Source organism: Ischnura elegans, chromosome 10 (genome assembly GCF_921293095.1).
Source record: "Ischnura elegans chromosome 10, ioIscEleg1.1, whole genome shotgun sequence".
Lineage (NCBI taxonomy): Eukaryota > Metazoa > Arthropoda > Insecta > Odonata > Coenagrionidae > Ischnura > Ischnura elegans.
In genome coordinates this window covers 20,164,413-20,186,098 of record NC_060255.1, presented here as the reverse complement: position 1 = coordinate 20,186,098, position 21,686 = coordinate 20,164,413, and the positions used below count along the sequence as shown (strand labels likewise).

The 21,686-nt window shown below is 36.5% G+C and overlaps 1 protein-coding gene and 1 non-coding gene across 2 annotated transcripts in view; both read right to left on the bottom strand.

Annotated features, from left to right (window-relative positions):
- LOC124166581 (ribosomal protein S6 kinase alpha-5) overlaps positions 1 to 21,686 on the bottom strand; it is a 656,640-nt gene that overhangs the window by 390,170 nt on the left and 244,784 nt on the right. The gene's annotated exons all lie outside the window — the stretch shown is intronic.
- Trnaa-ggc lies at positions 7,703 to 7,774 on the bottom strand. Its single transcript has one exon. It is a non-coding gene; the product is annotated as a tRNA-Ala (tRNA).

Genomic DNA, 21,686 nt, shown 5'->3' with positions numbered 1-21,686 from the left:
GGTCGTAAGTGAGATAGGCCGTATGTAAGAGGGTTCTTCTTCGGAAAAGAAATCTGTCCCTCAGTTAGAGGTGTCCAGATTGGCGATGGCTTGTTACGATAATAAGTGCGGAGTTTCTTATATGCAACGACGAGATCTTTACAGGAGCGTAGAGCTAAGTATACAAGAAGGCTACATTTACTTGGTAAATTCGGAGAAGAGTTTCCTCAAATGACGTGAAAAATATCCTTCATTAACCATTGAACTATGGCAGACGTGATCACGAGAAGAAAATGCAGGAAATATACTGCAAAACAGAGAGATTTAAAATGTCATCCTTTCCTCGAACTATCAGGGGTGGTAACGGCGCGCCGTTACCACCCCTGCCGCCGGCGCGCCGCGGCGTCTCGATTCATAGAATTAACGTCGTCACTCACATGGATGACTCATTACGTTTTTATTTTTACCATTCTTCTATACTTGCATGAATTTATTATAGGAATTACTAGCCGCTGGCAAGTTTTAACTTGGCAGGAATGTGGCCGTATTTTTTTGTTATTATGCGTAATGTTTTTCGACTGTGAAGTGTGCATTTGGACATAATTTTGAATGCTGCATAATGGCGATTGATCACCCTATGCCTCAAACTAGGGGTAGATCGCTGGGTATTGTTTAGATGTGCTTGTAGAAATTTAAAAATACGGTTTTTTTAAAATAAATATTTAAAAATAAATTAAATATGATATTAGTAGAACGCCTTATATTTCAAAAACATCAACCTGCCGTAATATCAAACTCGACTTCCAAGCATCACGTTCGAAAAATAGTATTTGCTCACTTGTGGCGGTTAATAAATTTTGACCAGTCTCTTTTTTTAGCTTGCGGCACTATACCTTCAAATCTATCGGGGTAAAGACAGCCATCTCGAACAGATATCCTCGCAGCGGAGGTAGATGATTGGAATTGAATTCGACTCGGGCAGAATTACGATATTATCTCTCGTACGAATGATCAAGTGAACCTCCTTCGGAAACGGAGCAGTTAATTGCACTAATGGACACCGGATTAATGACAGCAGGTGGACTTGAAAATTTTCCCATTCCCATCCACCTCTCAGCATTGCGACCGATGGGTAATTTCATTTGATCTGGCCATCACGCAATGGTTTTCAAATTTTAAACAAAAATACAAACCTATTCTTTATATTTTTATGCTACGCCTAGAAAATGTTAGTTTTTTATAATAAATTATTGTTTGTTTATATACTTGTGGTTTCGCTGAAATATACTAATGGAAATAAACATACCAAGCTAGTAAATGAAATATACGATTTAATGGCTGTATTATGCATGCAATCTATTAACTACAACTACTTTATTTTTTTTAATTTAAATACTAACATATATATCTTATATTTAATTTTCTATCATATCTTTTTAGCGGGAAAACCCATAATGCTATGTACAACCCATATGATATTGTTCCGCACACTAAACTAAAACATTCAAATTTATTCTTCAGATGACGAGAAGTTACTTTTCCTTTCTACAATGTATGAAAATTCTTAACGGAAATGTGCCATCTCATTAGCTATAATCTTATTGTACAAGACGCCGAGCAGCAACCAATTTATACTATGAACGGCAAGACCAAATCAGAAAATTAAATCTTCTATGGTGACCATTGGCTGTAATTTGCAAAACAATATGTGAACAAATCTCTTATGGGAAAAAGCCTGATAATCAGATTCAAGTAATGGTCTCTTATGTAAAGGAGAAGAACTATCAATACTCATTGTAAGTCCGACCTCGAGTTTAAATTCTTATTCCAGCTTGTGCTGCCACCTTTAAATGCACACATGTACACGTATTTTGGGCGAATTAAAATTGTATTATTATTATTATTATTTTAGAAGGCAATCCTTACAAATGTTTACTAATTTAAGGGAATTATAAACAATAAAAACCCCTATTTATGAACAGAGTGCGTTAATTTTTCTTCACTATTTCGAATAGCGTAATAATTCATTGGGTTTCGCTGATTAACCATTAAATGGAAAATTCACATTAATCGATATTTCTCGGGTTTCTAGTTGAGTGAGAATTTTTTTGGTCTAGCGTTTCGACGGAACACTCTTCCATGATTTGACATTTCCTCCTCAGTCCTCAGACAATTAATGAGACATTAATTCTCTGAGGACTATGGAAGAGTGTTCCGTCGAAACGCTAGACCAAAAAATTCTCACTCGGCTAGAAACCCGAGAAATATTTATAAGAAATATTCGCCGAGAAAAAACAAGATCATATATCACATTAATCGCTTTACAAGTTAAATTTTGCATGAAAATACTAAATTTCAAACGTTGCATTGCTGCGACTTAGGTAAACAATGCAACAGATGCTTTTATGCAAATCGTGCGGTCTACGCTGAATGAACTAAATTTTGAAAGCAATTAACAATGAAATACAATCACCGTTGGAACGGAGTGAACCTCACGGATACGAAATTGGGGAAAGCCCTTAATTTCTCCTAGTTCACCATATATATCACCAAATCTGATATATGTGGGAAGTATCACTCAAATATGTCCTCCGGAATCCATGCAAAACTGATTCATTACAAAAAAGAATCAACATGTTCCATATGGAGGAGGTTCTTTATGGAAGTTCTTATAAGTGGCCCCAAATAAAGATATTTTTTCACATTAAAACCGTTTATAATACGTAAAAACCAGTACTTACAACCGTTGATTCGAAGAATTTGAACGATTTCATTGCAATTTAAACTATGAGTTCAATATTCCCCGGGAAAATAATTCTTACTTTAATACGTAAATTTATGTTGCTAGTAGTACCTTTTCTAAATGGTATTTGGAGAAAAATTTTTTGTTCACATTTAAGAAATAAATCAATGATGGAAGGCCTTCAATAAATCTATTACACCAAAAGTAACTCTACTCAATCAAAGCCAATCACATTTTTCAAGTTTTGAGCCATACATACGTAGAGAGGTATTTATGTTACTACATTAAATCCAAAATAGCTGTTCTTCTTGGAGATCAGCTACCTGTTTTAGGTATAGAGCTATCACTAAGGAGAGACACTTTTATTTCCGGCAGTAATCTGAAAAGGGATATCAAGCACGTGACTAAAATTCAGCGCTAGGCTATGAAATTGGTAATTCGAGTTTTTGTAAAGGAAGGCAAGTGTTACAGGAATTGTAAAAAATAATGGGCTGAGGATCATTAGAGTCAAGAAAGAGAGAAGCACGATTTTAGGGTATCTATAAAGCATACATTGGTGCTCCTGCGTGGAGTCAAATAGATTGAAATGCCCCAGTTATTTGGAGAGGAAGGATCGCAATTTTATGATAGGGCCTCCGAGGCAGCTATCAAATACGATGATATTTTCCTGTCTGCATCGGGGAAATAGAAGACTGTAGTGGTTTACTCGAGATAATATTGCCCATGTAGCCCTTATTAATACTCGTACGATGAGGCTGAAAAAATTGAACTATGACGATCGTTTTGTATTTTTTTATTTAGCACTTAATATTCTTCATTTTGGACTTAAACTTGGAATACAAGCGTTCGTCGGGTTTAGTAGCAAAAAAAATAAAAAAGAATTTAGGGGAGGGGGCTTGGAAGGAATAAAATCTGATAACATTTTAAACTCAACACAAAATTACAAATGTCGACCAAAATAGTACACGAGGATAAAAACAACTTGAGACTTACCTTAAGGCAACAATATAACGATATAAAAGTTAACTACGAGATAGCTTGTAAAGGAATTAATTTGAAGAATTAAAAATGGGCACATGGGATGTACACAAAAGGACTGATGTGTTAACAAAATTGAATTGTGAGGGCCTAATTATATTTTTCTATTTAGCATTTTATATTTTGTACTCAGTCATTTATACATGTTTATGTTGTATGTTACCACCTGGTCATGTCGCACTTATAACAACTTGTTTAATAATAAAAAAAATAATAATAAATGGTAACATGCGCGTTCTTACTTGAGCTTCGGGAAGACATTCACTTTAGTGATCTCTCCAGGTGACACCACACCGCCGACAGGGGCTCCTAAACATGGAGACGTCTTTTTCGGGTCTTTTCCTCGAGAAAACCTCGACGTGAAGATTACTGGAAGCGTCATTTTCTCATGAGAACATGCAAAGGTGCAGTGTCGGGGACCTTCATTGATATGTATCGACCTCGCGCAAGAATTTGTAGCCAGCCAGGCTTCTTGCGAGCGAGCGAAGATGACCTTCTTGAAACTCACGAAAAGAGAGATCAGGTTTACGGAAGTTTTTGGGAAAAATTAAGGAATTACTGTTCTTGTGGAATATTTCAATCCTATCGCGAGAACAAAGGTGACATTCACTTTAATCGCAATGAGCGAAAAATTCCCCTGAACTGGGAATCAAACCACGGACCTTTACAGTCTTCTTAGCACCGCGAATCTCGGTAAAAAATATGTCCTTTGTAATTAACTATTTTAATGCTATCCTTCTTCTTGCAGTACTGGCAAGAGATGCGGCGGGCATTGTTATAAAATTTTGCGACTAGGAAAAAAACAATGTAAAATTATTTTAACATATCTTTTTATCTAGTCATACTTCTATCTAGTCATTTTGTGGAAAACCCGATAAAATTTTCTGAACCTGATACGCCAGGAAAACCTATGATCATGCACGATTGTGGTTGCTCGCACAGAATGATGCAGATGTTGATGTATTGTCCTAGAAAAAAGTCAAGATACCTGAGTTTGAAGTAATGTATCTCGATGACTACTCGATTCATTGTCATAAATTACTGTACTGCAAGTGAAGGAAAATTTATTTCTTCGTTTTCTCCGGCTTTTTGTGGGAAGAGGTATGGTTTTTGATGCTTTGAATGCGGTTTCTCCACTTTGAATAATATTTTTCAGGAATTTTTCCAGTAATTTTCGTTAGAGTCGTTAAAATTAAGGAACGGACTCTTTCAAATCCGTGAGAAGGGCATAAAAATAATTGTATAGGCGCTGAGGAAAATTCCGATATTTTCGCAAAGACTTATAATAATTATACTTAATTACCTATATAAAAATTGCAGTAAATTCATTACATTGATAATATGGGTCAAAAAGTTTCCCAAGAAAAATTTAGCGGGGCCAAATTGACGGAATTTGAGCTTCTCAATGAGATCATATTATTCTAAGGCTGCGCACAATAAGCAGGGTAACATGGCTACAAATTCATTTTTTTGCTTTGAAATAAATAAATTGGTAGTATTAACGCATTTTCTACTACCGTGCTTCATCACCCTGTTGTTAGTAAATCATAACTATGCACATTTTACCGTTATCCTTGCTTCTACTTAAAATTCTAGAAATTAAACCCTCATCAGAGTAGCTAGATTATAGAATACAGGCGTTGTAAATTGTTTCGACCTTCGAATACTTGTCCTTGAATGACTCAATGCAGTAGAGAAAGTCAAAGTCTCTCCAAGAGTAGCGCCACTGAATTTTCTGCGAAACCTTTTCATCCATTGCACAACTAGATGTAGAGAACCAATAATGTATACATAGGAACCTGAATTAAAGAACAGTTAATTTGCAATAATTTATTGGCACTATATGACCCACAAACTATGTACCTATCCCAAAAAGAGGAAATTCAACCGCAACTCATTACCTGCGCATATCATCGCATTAAAATAAATCTGATTACAAACTGAGTAGTGATAAAGCCATTTTAGTTTGAAATTGGATATAAAACTTTATAAATAGCCAAATAATAATTTTCATGCGTTTCCATGCGATAAAACATTAAGAAGTACTGGTTAGTATCGGATATAAAAGGGATATTTGACATATAGGCAGACGTACAAATTTCCAGATGGCCTGTTTAGAAGTTCTTACGTGCCCATCATAATGTGAAATTATATTCCTTCCTTAACTCGTGACTCAAGCCGCAAGGCATTTTAACCCGAGAGTTGTGTGGATGCAAAACTTATCAATATCAAAATACGACAAATAGTCTCGCAGAATAGTCTACTATTCAATCCACGCATATAAACGTATCGGTGTTTTTTGAGTGCTAAGTTTCAAAGGTGCTTCATTTCCAACCGGATCCTTTCACTGCTGATCAAATGAAATCACTGAGACATAAATCGCGTTACCGCGCAGTTCGAAAATCCAATTATCAAGAGTTATAAGCTTTCCAAGAACGGCGATCGGTAATTCCTGTGATTGATGTAACCGATAACGCTCTTACGACCTATTTTGAGGCACAGTCATATGATAAATTAACAAGCAATGTTCGTGCGCATTTGAGTGAACGATTTTGACGAAAGAAAGACGTAAAAATGCATGAAACGAGTTAGGGCAAGATTTATTCATTTGTAAAATTTGGATGGTTACACGGTAAATGTACGCGTTCATGCATTCGCTCATTAAATTGAAATTTATTCATTGTATAATATACAGAGCTTGAGTAATACAAAATTTTTACATACAACAAGGAACATTAGGTCCCCCTTAGGATAATTCCTGTTTGAGGATAACTGACTCTTCAAAAGTTTCTCTTTTAAGATATTAGCTGCATAACACAAAGTACATAATACACTGCAGTTTTGCTGAATCACAAATTCAACACAAAAACATAATTTTCTTGATTTCAAATGACCAATCTATTACATTTTAAGGAAACATCTCTCTTTGTTTAACAAGATGTGTGATGAGGCAAGAAAGTAAATTTAAAATTACACCAGTTAATGTAAGGGCAATGTAAACTTGCCTTCATTGTACACTAAGGGTAACCATAAAGCTTTACACGTCGACATAAACACAAAATTCCGGTGTGTTCGATTCACAGAATTTATTACATTTTATATTTCCGCCGAAATATTGAACTATCCAGTAAAACCCAACAGATATTATCCAGTCCTAGAGTATTTACTTAATTCACTATGTATGTTAAAAACGCAGAACAAAAACATTTTTTTGTGCAAAATCACTATCCACTGTCATCATTATTGTTTCTATACTTACTTTTTCTGGTTGCTCAGAATATGAATAACAGGATACGTTCCGAAGACTTCTTCGAGGTCGAATTGGTCGTAACTCGGAAGTGAAATACATGTAAAGGCTTTCCTTTTCCGTTCTTGCCACCTGCTTGATGATTGTTTTTATCGGGCCATCGTGCATCACTAATAAACCGATGAACTTGTTCCGTTTTCTCCTTCGGTTTACATGAGGCTTCTTTTTTTAACCTTCCTCATTACTTAATTCGGTCCTCCAGGTATAGATGTTCATGCTAAGAATATCCAAGAAATTTTCCAATTAGATGCAGAAAAATATTTGCTTTCCAAATGATATTTCCGTCAAAAAAATAACGCCTAAATGTCATTTGAAATATTTCTGGAAATGGACAATAACTATTAATCAAATAATATACATGAATTGCACGAGGTTTTACTCATTATAACGAAGTGCTACTTCTTAGATCCTAAATTAAAAAATGAATATATTTTATGCTCTATTCAGGGAAGATTTTAACTATGCATTATGTTATGCTTTAAAGTGAATGCTGCTGGGTGGCGTAACATGGTGGAACTCTTTCATGATGTACAAAGGGTAAAAAAAAGGCTTTGCTGTTCCGGTCGAAATAGATCCCGGTCGCAAATATATATTTTAAATACACCAAAGGTTGAAGTTCGCCATGAAAAAATATTTGACTTAGCCGGGATTCGAACCCGGATCTCCCGATTGCCGGTCAGGCGTGCTACCAGTTACACCACCAAGCCATCTTCTCAGAGCGAACTTCGGGATCCGGGAGATCCGGGTTCGAATCCCGGCTAAGTCAAATATTTTTTCATGGCGAACTTCATCCTTTGGTGTATTTAACTTTACACCCGTGCGCGTGACTGCGTACAAAGCCACTTGTTCCTTCAGTGCTTTGAAAATATATATTTTATTTTGGGGAACAGCAAAGTCTATTTTTCCTACCCTTTGTGCATCATGCTTTAATGGCGAAATATGTAGTTGCCACAATAATTATGATTGAGCAGAAAATTTTCGCACATTTTGAATGAAAAGTCTTGATATTTAATTTCTCCCAGAAGCAGCCCTGCGTTAGAAAGCCTGAAAAACCTCACGATATTAGTTAGTTAGTTAAGAGGTGCCTGAATGACAGCCGTTTTGCCGTAATACGTCAGGCAATCAGACCGTTGGAATAGAAGCAATGCGACCTCTCTTAATGCATTCATTCATTCTACCGAATGGACATTCTTTCTTTCTGCTATCGATCGTGGCGTCTCCATTTTCGAAATGCGGCCTTGGAGAGGAAGGACGAGCTAATCTTGTTTCGAGTCTTTGCGTGACCATTTCCCACACGATGCAACGGCTGAGTGACATTCCTGACCACCACCAACGGGCGAAAGCCAACCAAATTATTAAAACAGTAAATGTAAGGCGTGATGTATTGAAATTGATTTTATTAGCATTTATACAGCACATTCAAACATTTTCTGCATCTAGTAGAAAAATTAGTGGATATAAAATAGATATAGTGTATATAAATCTGGGGAATGAGGAAGTCCGAAGAAGGGAAGAATCGTGAAAACCTTAAGAAGGAAACGGCACAACAGAATCGGCCATACATTGAGGCATGGTGGCCTGATGAAGACAATCGTTGAGGAACTAGTGAATTACAAGAACGGATAAGGAAGTTATCGAATGAAATATGTAGAACAGTTATAGATGGATGTAAAATAGAAGAATTATGTATGTGCTCAAAGAAAGCTGATTGGAGAATTGATTTGCGAGCTGCATTAAACTAATCTTGCGGTTGTTGAACATAATTGATATTGATACCTGGAGTACATACAATGGATAACGATGCCTGAATTTGGGATGCATAATACAGAGTTGAAATCAGTTTTTCCCAACTATGCCATAATTCCAATTTACGCACTAGCTTAGACAACAATACCAACGAACATTGGTGAAATTGAAATTAAGAAGAAAAACTTGTTCAAATCCTACGTACTTGACAATATTTAATGCTATTTAATTGAATGCAAGGCATATTAGAATATTGGAACCCAACTATGTTTCCAGGTCCGACGGAAACGATAAATAGAGTAAATATTTTACCGAACATGTGGTAATGGCAATTCGTTTTTCCCCCTAAGAATAAAGGGCTCTAATAAATCCTTGACGAGAAGTTTGAATTTATTCTATTTTTATTATATTTTTCATGTAATTTACTTACAAAATGTCCAGTATTTTTCCGTAATTATATTCTCAAACCATTATATTACAATAAAAAAACGAAAATGTTTTAGTGTAAAATATCATGAGGCCATAATTAACCTTTTAGAGTCCTATATATTTGGGAACAGATTTATAAAAATTCATGAAAATTTTATTTCGTACCTGTGATTACTTTTATAGCTTTTTTATGTAAATAAAGTATGGGTGTATTTTTAAACTGAATCACTTGCCTTGTGTATACATTGGTCGTTTATTTCACCTTTTCAAAATTGGATATTTTCCCCACTTCTGTAGTGAGTACTCGATTTATTCGATTTTTTCCCCTAAACACCTGCTCTCGAGTGACAAATGCCCATTCATTCAAAAGATCAGTACGTATTACGTTGTTAAACTTAGTTTTTTGGTCAAATGTATATTTATTTTTCAAGCAATAGCAAAATTTTGTGGTGTGTTCCCGTTTGGGAACATTCATAAAAATTCATGAAAATTATATTTGGTATCTGTGATTACTTTTAGAGCTTTTTTATGTAAATAAAGTATAGAAGTATTTTTTGAAGCGAATCCCATGACTTTTGTATACATTGGTCGTTAATTATGCCTTTTTAAAATTGATTATGCTCATCACCTCTGTAATGAGTATGCGGTGCATTCGATATTTTTGTCTACACTCGCTCTCCAGTAACAAATGCTCATTTATTCAAAATATCAATATAAACTACATTGTTAAACTTAGTTTTTTGGTCAATTGTATATTTGTTTTTCAATTAATAACAAAATTTTGTGGCGTGTTCCCGTTTGGGAATATGCTTGAAAACGCATTTAATAATAGTTGTTCGGGTTTTCTTAAAATAATATTTCTTTATTATTGATAAAATAAATAGGATATGCAAAAAATAATAAAAATCAGATGGTAGGTTAGTTTTTTCTTTAAAGGCTTGAGGTAAAAATGCAAAAATTGATAATTTCCGACTGCATGGAGAAATAAATGTGCAATTTGATAGGTTTTAGGCGTGACGGACGGAGTTCAATCTACAAAGAAAATCCACCACTGCGTAAGCTAGTCAAAGATTTGTTCGAGTGGTCGTGGCTTAATCACCAGTAGCAACAATATTCCTACCATACTATGATCACATCTACACAATCAAAGCAGCAGTCTCATGGAGTTTTTCAATCAGCCTGAGCACTGCAAGCGATTTTCGTCTGAAGACTTTCACAGCTTCTTTTATCTATGTTGTTGGTGGTTTTCGGGTATTGCTGTGTACAAAACATTTTAACTCAACGTTTCACTCCTCCTACTGGGAGCGTTATCAAGAGAATGGAAGGAATTTATTCTCGTCCCGAGATTATTTATGTTTATGTTTTTTTCGCTACCTATTGTTGTGCCGGATTTGAATTTTAGCCGCTAGCCGTTGGTCATTATGTTGTGCTAGGAACCCTCTCCAGCCGTATATGGAGAGGGTTCCTAGCACAACATAATGACCAACGGCTAGCGGCTAAAATTCAAATCCGGCACAACAATAGGTAGCGAAAAAAACATAAACATAAATAATCTCGGGACGAGAATAAATTCCTTCCATTCTCTTGATAACGCTCCCAGTAGGAGGAGTGAAACGTTGAGTTAAAATGTTTTGTACACAGCAATACCCGAAAACCACCAACAACACTGCAAGCGATATTACAAGCGAAACGAACAGAAAATGAACAATCTATCACGATTGCTCCATCACCTCTCTCCCCAAGCAGGAAAAAAACAGAAAATCACCTTCGATCGAGTCAAAAACTATTCGTCCGATAAAAACAGGGGAGATGGGAAGAGAACGAAATGACACTCAATGCTCGTATCTTCCCTGCCGTAAACAACAACGATTTTCTCCTTGACCCAAAGGCCAAAGGAGATTGAAAAGTTGACGACGAAAATCGGCCTCTCCACTTGACATGGATAAACCGAAAAGTTACGACGCTCAAGGCCCAAGGAAGCTTCCAGAATTCGACTGTTGGAAGGAGGAGGAGGGGTGGGTAGGAGAGGGGTGGAGGGTAAGAAAGAGGCTGAAGGGAGTCCTTCCCCGAAATGAGGCCAAATATCCTGACCTAGCGCAAAAAGATTGATCCGCGCTTTGTTGAAGGCACACATCCTGAAAATCGAGGGAGTTTGAATACGGGGTGGGAAGGTGAGGAAGGCCAGGCAGCAGCTGCCCTTACATTTGAGGAGTCGGTTGGAGAGAAAGGAAAACTCAGGTTATTTGATTGCATGTATTCATGTAAGCGGTAGACTAGTCTTACAAAATGGTAAGTAAATGCTCAGCATATTCAGCTTATTAAAACAACTTGTCTGTTTCCACACTTTTTTATTTTCACCGACCATGGTTTCGGCAACTTGTGCCATTGTCAAATTTAAGAATGTGGAAACAGACAAGTTGTTTTAATAAGCTGAATATCAAAGATTTCCTCCGCATCACGCCGGACACTGTATCTTTTACTCAGCATATTCATTTCTTAAGTAGTAAGGGGGATACTAAACGAAGTAACTGTATAAATGAATTAAGGGACTGCCAACAGCTTTGCGTGATGCAGCTTTGAGAGGCTTAGCAAGATATACAGAGTAGCGTATCAATGCTGCTAAGTGATTAGCTTAATAATCTCAAATTGAGGAAAGAGTAAAATATCATGCATGAATACAAGGGCTATTAAATTCATTTGAACAAGAATGGACGAATTTTCACAGAGCATACCACGAAAAAGTGGAGAACTCGAATTTGGAATACATAAAATAATTAATATACTAGAACCTTGCAGGTAATTCATTAAGAAATAATATAAAAAGGAAATGTAGCAGCAGTGACGTCACCAATAAAGTTTTGAAGAACGAAGAAGTAAATAAATAATGATAACATGCCAAAAAATATTACAAAAACATTAGTAAAAATATCTGGAGCAAAAATGTACGAATTGAATTCTTGAATGCCTGTCAAGTAAAAGGGACTGTCTTGATACCAAACGGTGAGGATTATTTTCAAAATTTGCATAATAATTATGATATACCATATTTCTTTTTACTCCGAGAACAGACACAAAATTAATTTTAGGAATAAAACTGATTAGTTAGTTACTACGTACGCTACGTAAATTGTGAAATTTGTAGAGCAAGATACTAATATCGTTGTAAGCTATGAAATTTAATTTAATCAATATCTAATAAATACTTCGGTTCCTTGAGACAAAAATTCACACGATTATTAAATACCATTTTATCCATCAGGTTTAGAGATTGTTCTTTTATATTCAATATTATTTATTTATTAAAAAAAAAGATGTTTTAAGGAATCGAAAAGGAAATTTTCGGAATTAATAAAAATAACCCCAACATACCTTCTACACGATAAAACGCCAGAAAAACATTAACTACCCTGAGTTTTCGTAGTACTGGTTTTTTTCACTCTTACATATCAAAATACCGGTTCAAACCATTAAATGATATCATTAGATGATATGCTATCATACTTATTCCTCCCCTGTTTTAAAAAATAACGATACACAACGTGCGAATTATTAATATTTAACGACAGCAGCAAAACTACGCTACTGAATGTAATAACAGCATACGTCGAGTTAAATAGCAAAATAATTTCAAAGAATGGAGGAGTTTGAAAGGAATATACTCTAGTAATATTTTTAACAACGCAATATTACAAATATCGGCCTAACAAACAATGCAGGAAACAACTAATGAGGCAGTTAAGGCAACAGTAAAATGGTACAAAATTAAACTAAAATGGTAAAACTTTTCAACGTTCTCTTTTTTCCGTCTATTCTAACGTCTTACTTCCCTTTCTACGAATTTTATTCCCTTTTCTCTATCCCCGATTGTATTCAAGGGCATGGCCCTATCTTACCTTTCAAATGATCACTAGCATCGCTTCTTATACGTTTTCTAGCTCATTTTTCCCGATTGTCTTCGTTATAATTTATGCACTTTTTTTGTTATTGGTCCACTTTACAGTGGCAATATTGCTGTGTGCTGACGTTTTCATTAAAATAGATACAATAAAAAAATTACGAGATAACACAAAAATGAAATACATTTGGGTAATCGAAAATAACAAATGATATTTTCGGCATTAATAGAAATAACTCTTGTACACCACAAAAAGCCTTCTGCACACTAAAACGCCAGAAATATATTTAGCACCCCGAATTTTCCTAATACTAATTTTTTTCTCTTTTACATTTAAAGTATTGGTTCAAACCCTTAAATTGGATATGCCAACCTACTTAAGCTACCCATGCTTTAAAAACTAACGAAAACTCTGCATGTAATAGACACAAAGGGACAGAGACGGTGTCACAAATATAATAGGCATTGAGCTCAAAATGGATGGATAAAAGAAGCAAACTCATAGAGCGAAATACTATGAAACAATGACAAATCACTAAAACACTCCATAGCAACATAGGGCCAAAGTCAAGCCCTAGAAGCGTACATTTAGCAGCGCCCGACATTAGTGGCGTAAATAGGTATATTCTTTGGGGGGCTGGGGCGACCCCTTCCCCCAGGCAACGGGGGTCCGAGAGTTCAGGGAAAATTTTTGAAAAATGACATTCCTGGAAACAGGGTCGCAGCTAGGAATTAAGGCTGGGGGGGGGGGGGGTTAGGTGCAACTAATATTGGGGGTCTGAGGATATGGAATTCCAACCAGGGTAAGTGGGTGTGTAAGAGGTTAATAAATTGAGGAATTTTATGATAAATGGTTCAAAATGGCTAGTTTTACGGCTTCCTGAGGGATATTTTATTAAACCTTATACTATTCTACAAGTAATATTAATCCAATTAAGTAAAATGGATTAAACTTAAAAATTTCTCTGGGCTCTGGGGGGGGGGGGGTGGTTTATCCCTGTAATCATCCCCTCGCAGTGCCACTGCCTGGAAATACATTTTACATCATTTTGGCACTTAAGATATGGGTTTCAGTCTCAATTCCACGGGAAATCGTCACAACAGGGAAAATATTAGTATACTATAAAATATATCTCTGAGGCTTTAGGGGGGATCTATCCCCCTTATCCCCCCCGTAGTTACGCCACTGCCCGAGATATTGTGAGCCCAAGAAGTGCGTACCACGACGAATGCATATCTTTGGTTCTAGTTTCGAAGTAACTTTACGCAACAGGATATGCCCATAAAAAAATAAATCAATATATATGCGTGATAAACGAATGCACTGGAACATATTAAACAAGCACTCAACATGCATCGGTGCCATATATATATTTCGCGGATACTTTTCTAAACTGTTTCACCAGGTGAGATTGAGCGACCAGCATTCTATAATGGGTACCGACTCCACTGCTGAAGCAATCATAAAGAGGACGCCTCAGACATTACTCGGTGCCGCCGAACGCTAAGATAAATATCGCAATCACGAGCCGCGCGCGTGAATAGTGACTTGGAGAGGTAGAGGAGCAAAAAAAGCGTAACTCACTCCCTCAGTACTTTAGTATGCACGGCTAACGAAAGAAACGTGCGCTCAATGATCGTGAGGCAACTCCGTCTAAAAATATAATTATTTATTTTATCTCGGAGAGTACACGAGGGGAGTTTATTTTCTCATACGGGATCAATGACTCAAGGGTTCTAAAAAAATGCACCTTTGTAGGCTACTTACAAATGTTTCCATAAATTAAACACAAACAAACATTTTTTATATTTCGATTGATTCTAATGAAATGCTTAAAATTACTCACAAATCCATTATTTCAATCATGCAGACAAAAGATGGGTCGCTAGGGAAAATTATTGTTGATATCAACATCAAAACATTTTCAGGAGTATCAAGGAATTCTCACTGATACACCAGCGTCACGCACCCCTTGAGTCGCTTTTTGCATGCATATTGTGATTCGATCCACAACTCTAAATAACTTTTAACTTACCCTATATTACTTCGCCACTTTAGGTAGTATTGGAAATTCGATTCTCATTTTATTTAAACTCGACGATGGACGCTAAATTTCTCCTCAGTTTGAGATGGTTCGTGATTGGACTGGTAAAGTCGACACTTCACCGGTCGCTAGTCATTTATTTACTTTTCCAAACAAACCTTTTCGACCCATCTTAAATCATTTAGTGAAAGTTAAGTCAGTCTTCCTGTCTCTCCAATGGATTTCTTAGCATTATAGCTTTCGGAAATGGTGTCATTAGGCAGGATATTAATTATTTCTGTTCTCTTATCGCACTTTCAGGTAATACTGAACCCGAAATTTAGCTTTCGTATTATGAAATTTCCGCAGGGCGGTCATATTTCCCAAAGGTGATCGCTTTATGAACGTTATTGCTGCTATACGTTCGACTAATTAGAGTGAAATTTCTAAAATAACTCTACAAACCTACACTTACATATCCGTGTATATAAAAAGTATCCAGTCTGGGGCTTCCCAACTTTAATAAATAACTTAAGATTAATTGATCCCTTGCCGCACCACCTACAAGAAACGGGCGAACTGGAAGGATATCCAATCGATTTGCCGGAAGTTTTTGAGCAAAAATAGGATGACAGTGAATTTACCCAGAATTTGTTCTTTTAACTTAAGTTTCAGAACGTATTCTTCTTATTTGAAGATATTATGATATACCGATAAACACACTATTTGGTACAGCCAGTGCTATATTTGGGCCGGTTCTGCGTACCCCATAAAATCCAAACACGTTATAAGCGTACCGGTTAAACTACCTTTTAAAAGCTGTAAAAAATAGCCCTACTGTAAAATGTCCAATTACTTTCAGAAATAAAAAATGATTATTAACTTGTTCAGAGTTATCTCGTGGCACAACTTGGAACTAATATAAGAGTTTGAGTTTGAAATTTCAATCGCGGCCGGATGTATAATGCATGTTCAGCTATTGGCAATTTTTGGTAAGTACCGCCTAAATATTTACCCAACTACGGCACTGGGTACAACATATTACTCATTCGTCTCAGGAACATCAGTGAGTAGATTTTCGTGTCAACTAAATTAACAGGCAAAGGTTCCATATTTTTTTATGGGCATAGCAATAATACCTGCAGCCCCGATTTTCGTTTAGCAAGTCAGCTTGGGCTAATATGTGCAATCATTAGACCATAAACTTACGTATGCCAATGTCGTTGAATTCGGTAGTAAAAAAAACCTTATATGTGTGGAAAGTCAACACTAGGCCCAGAATAAAAATAAAGTGAGTTGCGGACACCCCATACCACTTGTCAGCAGTGATGAGATGACTTAAATGTACCTTTGAAATCAGCAACTCAAGGTTATAAAATTACTGATGTCGGGAACTGCTGAAACTCGAATTTGTTTGGGAAACAAGATGGCGATCTCCATGGCAACCGGCTGTCGTGACGTCAGACTACACAGTTCATTGACGTATGAGACGTTTTCCTTCGTCACCAAGTCAACTCGTAATCAAGTTAACTAGATTGGCGGTTTCGAAATGGGCTCCTCAGGTGGAAAGGTACGTAGTGTGACGTCAGTGGGTCGCGTTGATATTTGGACCAAGAGTACAACGGTAAAGTGAAAATGTGGCATTTGTTTGTGCAGATGATCGAAGATTTGTTCACTGATGCAAATATGGGTCGAGAGCATCATTCAATACCAGCCAATATTTTCGGGCTGAATTCTCATCCTCTCTATCAACTATCTGATCCATATTCTTAGTAGGGGAATAGGATTCGACGATAGCTTGGTCGTTTTCGCCTAAATATAATAATGCACAAAGGTTAAGAAAAGACTTAGCTGTTTCACAAAATAAAATATATTTGCGACCGGTTTCGATACAGCGTATCATCATCTGGCCAGATGATGATACGCTGTATCGAAACCGGTCGCAAATATATTTTATTTTGTGAAACAGCTAAGTCTTTTCTTAACCTTTGTGCATCATGAAGGAGTTTCACCATGTTACGCCAAACACCATCGCATTTAAATATAATAAGTGAGAATGTAGAATATGGTAATATTTTGGTGATGTTAGTTAAAATCTGAGACGATAACTTGGTTGTTTTCGACTAAATATTATAAGTGATAATGTAGAATATGGTAATATTTTGCTGATGTTCGTTAAAATTTGAGGAGAATACAGAAAAGTTGGTTATACTAAAACATGTACGTACATCACATTTCTTAGAGTTTATAGGTAAAGAATGCGACCGAAGGGCTGTAAAATAATCTGCTCTCGTTGTATATTTCTTTTGAGAAACCGCTTATGGCGACAATTTTTCTAATTTTATCCCAAGCCAGATTTTTAAACGGGGAAAAATTGACCACACGACTTCTTTATTACTCCAGCCGAAAAACCGGTTCATGTACAGCCGTTATGTTTTTCATTCGAAGGTTCGTTCGCTGTGGAAACCAGAAATAATTCATGTTAATTCCCGTTTTCAGGCAGCGTTATTTACACTTAAATTTGTGGTCGCAAAAGGTCAAAACAGCCTACTTAAAAAGAATCATGGATAAAAACGCCTGCTTCCAAGGGATAACATAGGGTTAAAGCTGAATCTCTTTAAGGGCAGGGAGTTATTTTCACTAGCGATCAAAGTTCATAGAATTGTATTTTCATACTTCCGTTGAAGAATACAATAAACTCAAGAGAAGCGATAAAAGAAATAATCCCCACGATAGGGAATCAAATTCAACGAGTGGCAACACCTGAACGACAATTGAGAGACACGGGTTCGAGTCCCCACGAGCAATTATTTCCATTCAAAGTTGCAAAAATGTACAGAGAATAAACTACGTCTAGAGTCTGAAGATTTTAATTCCCTGAGCAAAGATGTATATGCTCATATAGATGTATATTTTATTTTACTTGATTATTTTATATTACTTTCCTTTAGTTCTTGACGGAATTGGCTCTGATTTAGTTAAAGTGACATCGGGTGTTCCACAAGGAAGCGTAATCGGGCCCCTTTATTCCATTATGTACATCAATGACCTCTGATATTTTGCCGAACGGATAGATATGCGAATTCCATTTTTCCCCTAAACCATAAAGGACTTTAATAAATGCCAGTAGTCATTTCGTTAGATCATTTCCTATTTATGTTCAAATGGCTGGTGTCCTAACACTCCTACCACACGCCCTTTAGGCGGCTTGCGGGGTAGAATGTAAATGTAGATGCAAATGTTATATATCAAAGATTTTCACCGAATCAGGCCGGAAACTGTATCTTATATCTGGAACCATCATCTCTCATCATTAACATCAAACGGTCCCTTAGAAATTGGTATTAGATTGTATACAGATTTTCCTGTTGCCTCAAAGTCATTAAATGATATAAAAAATATTACCCCACGAAAAGAGATAAAAAGAATACCACGCACAAGAGGAAAAGGAGCGAGCGAGTTAATGGGAATTAAAATGTCGACAGCGAGTCGATCCGAGCTGTGAGAAAGACCGAGGAGAAAGAGTCGAAGTAAGAATACCGCGATACGATCTAAAAGTTATGAAACACTTACCCGACTTCGGAACAGGGTGGAAGGGCACGCTTGGGAAATTGTAATCGAGAAAACTAGTACGTGTGAAGTAACTAGTTCAAGGCTTCCGTGCGAGAAAATACCGCACTAACCAGTATCGCGGATCAAAATTTCCCACTTCCTCTCCGACGAATGAGACATTATGCGCAAAAAATGGAAGAGAAAATAGAGTATGAATGATTTGATTCAGTAGTCAGCAAGTGTACCAGAAAATGACTGATTTGAAATGAGATCCGCTATCATGCAAATGCTGAAAAAAGGTTTATGGTTGGAGGCGTTACTTCATGGAATTTATTCATATTGAATGAAAATTAAACTATGTTTTTCCACATAAAATATTTGTGAGACCACTACCATGGTTTCTACGCACTACGTCATCCTTAGGCCCTAATGACGCCGCAGGCCTGAGGACGACGCAGTGAGTCCAAACCATGGTAGTGATCAAATAAATAGTTTATGAGGAAAAACATAGTTTAATTTTCATTCAATACTGAAAAAAAGAATATCATTTATAAAGAAAAGAAATGAATGCATGATGGCCATGCTATAAAATAAAAAGCTATCACACAAATAACGGAATAAGTTTCACACTGGAAAGACAGTGTTTGCATGGTTAAGTCGAGGGATGATTGCCCTCTTTTGAGGGGTTAAAATTATTTTAAATATTTTATCGTTTATGGTAAAATTACTTGATCATTATCTCTGGTCAACAATCTTAGTATTGATTTGGCGCAACTCCTCACTCAATTCTTCTATCAGCTAATCTTTTCACACCTACGTATGTCTTCTCTTTCACATCTCATTTGCCTGTTCCATATATTTTGTTCGAGGTCTTCCTTTTCCGTTCTTGCCTCCCTCTTGTCCTTCGACGATTGTCTTCATCAGGCCATCATGTCTCAAGATGTGGCCTAAAAGGTTGTTCCGTCTTTTTGTTAAGGTTTTCATGAGGCTTCTCTTCTCTCTTACTCTCCTTATGAATTCCTCGTTACTAACTCGGTCGATCCATTTGATCCTCATCATTCTTCAGTAGCACCACATTTCGGAGGCCTCTATCCTTGCTTTCTCCGCTGCGGTCATTGTCCATGTCTCACTTCCGTAGCGGAGTATACTCCAAATGTAGATTCTTTATTAGCCGGCCTCGATGACGGCGGTGTAAAGTCCTTAACTGTCAAACCAGAGGTCGCGGGTTCGAGTACCGACTGAGTAAGTTTCCCTTACCCAGGGCATGGTTGTTAGTGAGCATGTAGTTATTGAAATGTCAAACACACCCCGATGTAAAAGGCCAATGTGTGCTGTTTTCTGCGGAATGGAAATAAATAAAATACATAAAAGAAAATTATAAATTGTTTCCTTACTTCCATATTTAATATCCACTTCTCTCTTTTGGTGGAATGCTCTCTTTGCTTGCGCAATTCTGCTGATAAAAAATTGACAACATCATTTAATATAACCCTTTTATTTATTAATCATTACAATTGACTCACTTTTTACAAATATAATACATTTCACGATTATAAAGTTGAAATGAACAGCGGTCACGCCGCTCCTGCTTCCCACGCCCTTACCTACCAAAAGTCACTCTGTATGGAAGATACGCTGTTCATTTCCATTTAAAATGTAATAAGGAGTGTTAAATGCATAAATGTGGTAAATAAAACACCAAAGTGCCCAGGCGCAGTGGCGTAGCCGGAAATTTCTTTCGGTGGGGTGCAAAGGAAATTTTTGAAAAACGGGGTGCTGAGTTTTAAACTAATTTTAACACTTTTCATAATCGCAAAAAAACTTCATTTGGCAAAGAATTTAAAAGAATTCATGTTTTTTCAGTATTTTGTTTTCTTTTATGTAGGAAAATAATTGCCTTTTTATATTTCGGGGATGCCCGGACCCCCTCACCCCCCCCCCCCGAAATTCGCCACTGGCCAAATGTAATATAGTGTAGTGATTTCCTGAATAAAACATGCGTTACCATAACAAATAAAATAGTAACGCTGAAGCCGTTCATTCATTTAGGTAGACAGGTGGTAAAATCCATTTCTATGTGAAAAAATTAATAATATTTTATCGGGATAAGTACCAATTATAATAAAGTATACCACCGATTAAGGTAGGTTCCCATGGAGTGCTTGAGAAAAATTCCGCGAGCTTCCCCTTCCATCATGCACTTCCCTTTTCAATTTACAATGAGACCTATTCTATCTAAAAATCCTATTCTTTTCCTTCCTCTCCCTCGTTTAATTAACATTATATCCTCTAACACTGTTTTCAACAGTCCCTCCTTGCTAAGTACTCGCTCCATCCATACCTTCTGTCTCCTCCGTATCTCATCGAAAAGCTGCCTCTCCTATCACGAGAAAAAAGACGGCAATATATGTAAGATGTAAGATTTAACACTTCCCGGCGAACAAAATATTTATGTAAGCTTTTCTCGGGATTCCGCGCGGGTAAGGTTTTCTAAGAGCGCCGACCTCCTCCTACAGAGTGCAGAGGAAATTCTTAGAAAGTGGGAGCGTAGTGCCTTAGCGGGAAAAGCGCTTAGCTGAATCTCACGATCATATTCCGGGTGAAGACTTTGGATACATCTATACAAATATCCTAAATTGAGGTTAGGATACTTATAAATATTAATCAACATAAAGAAACATATAAAATAATTAAATAAGTACATATAAATCCTAAATAAATTACTGAAAAAGCATTATCCAATATACAATAACTGTGGACTACTTTATGGAAAATGCAAAGGCACAAAGAAAAAGAAACGCTTAATAACTTCAAAGAAAAATCCTGCCCTCACCTATATCGACATTTGAGATGTAATATATTCGCAATCCATTAACATCTTCCGCCCGAATTTTCTTCTAAAACTTTTAATCTATCGGAAAATAAACAACACGGATATCACTCTTTTTCATCAAAAGGGAGTTAAATGCGTGG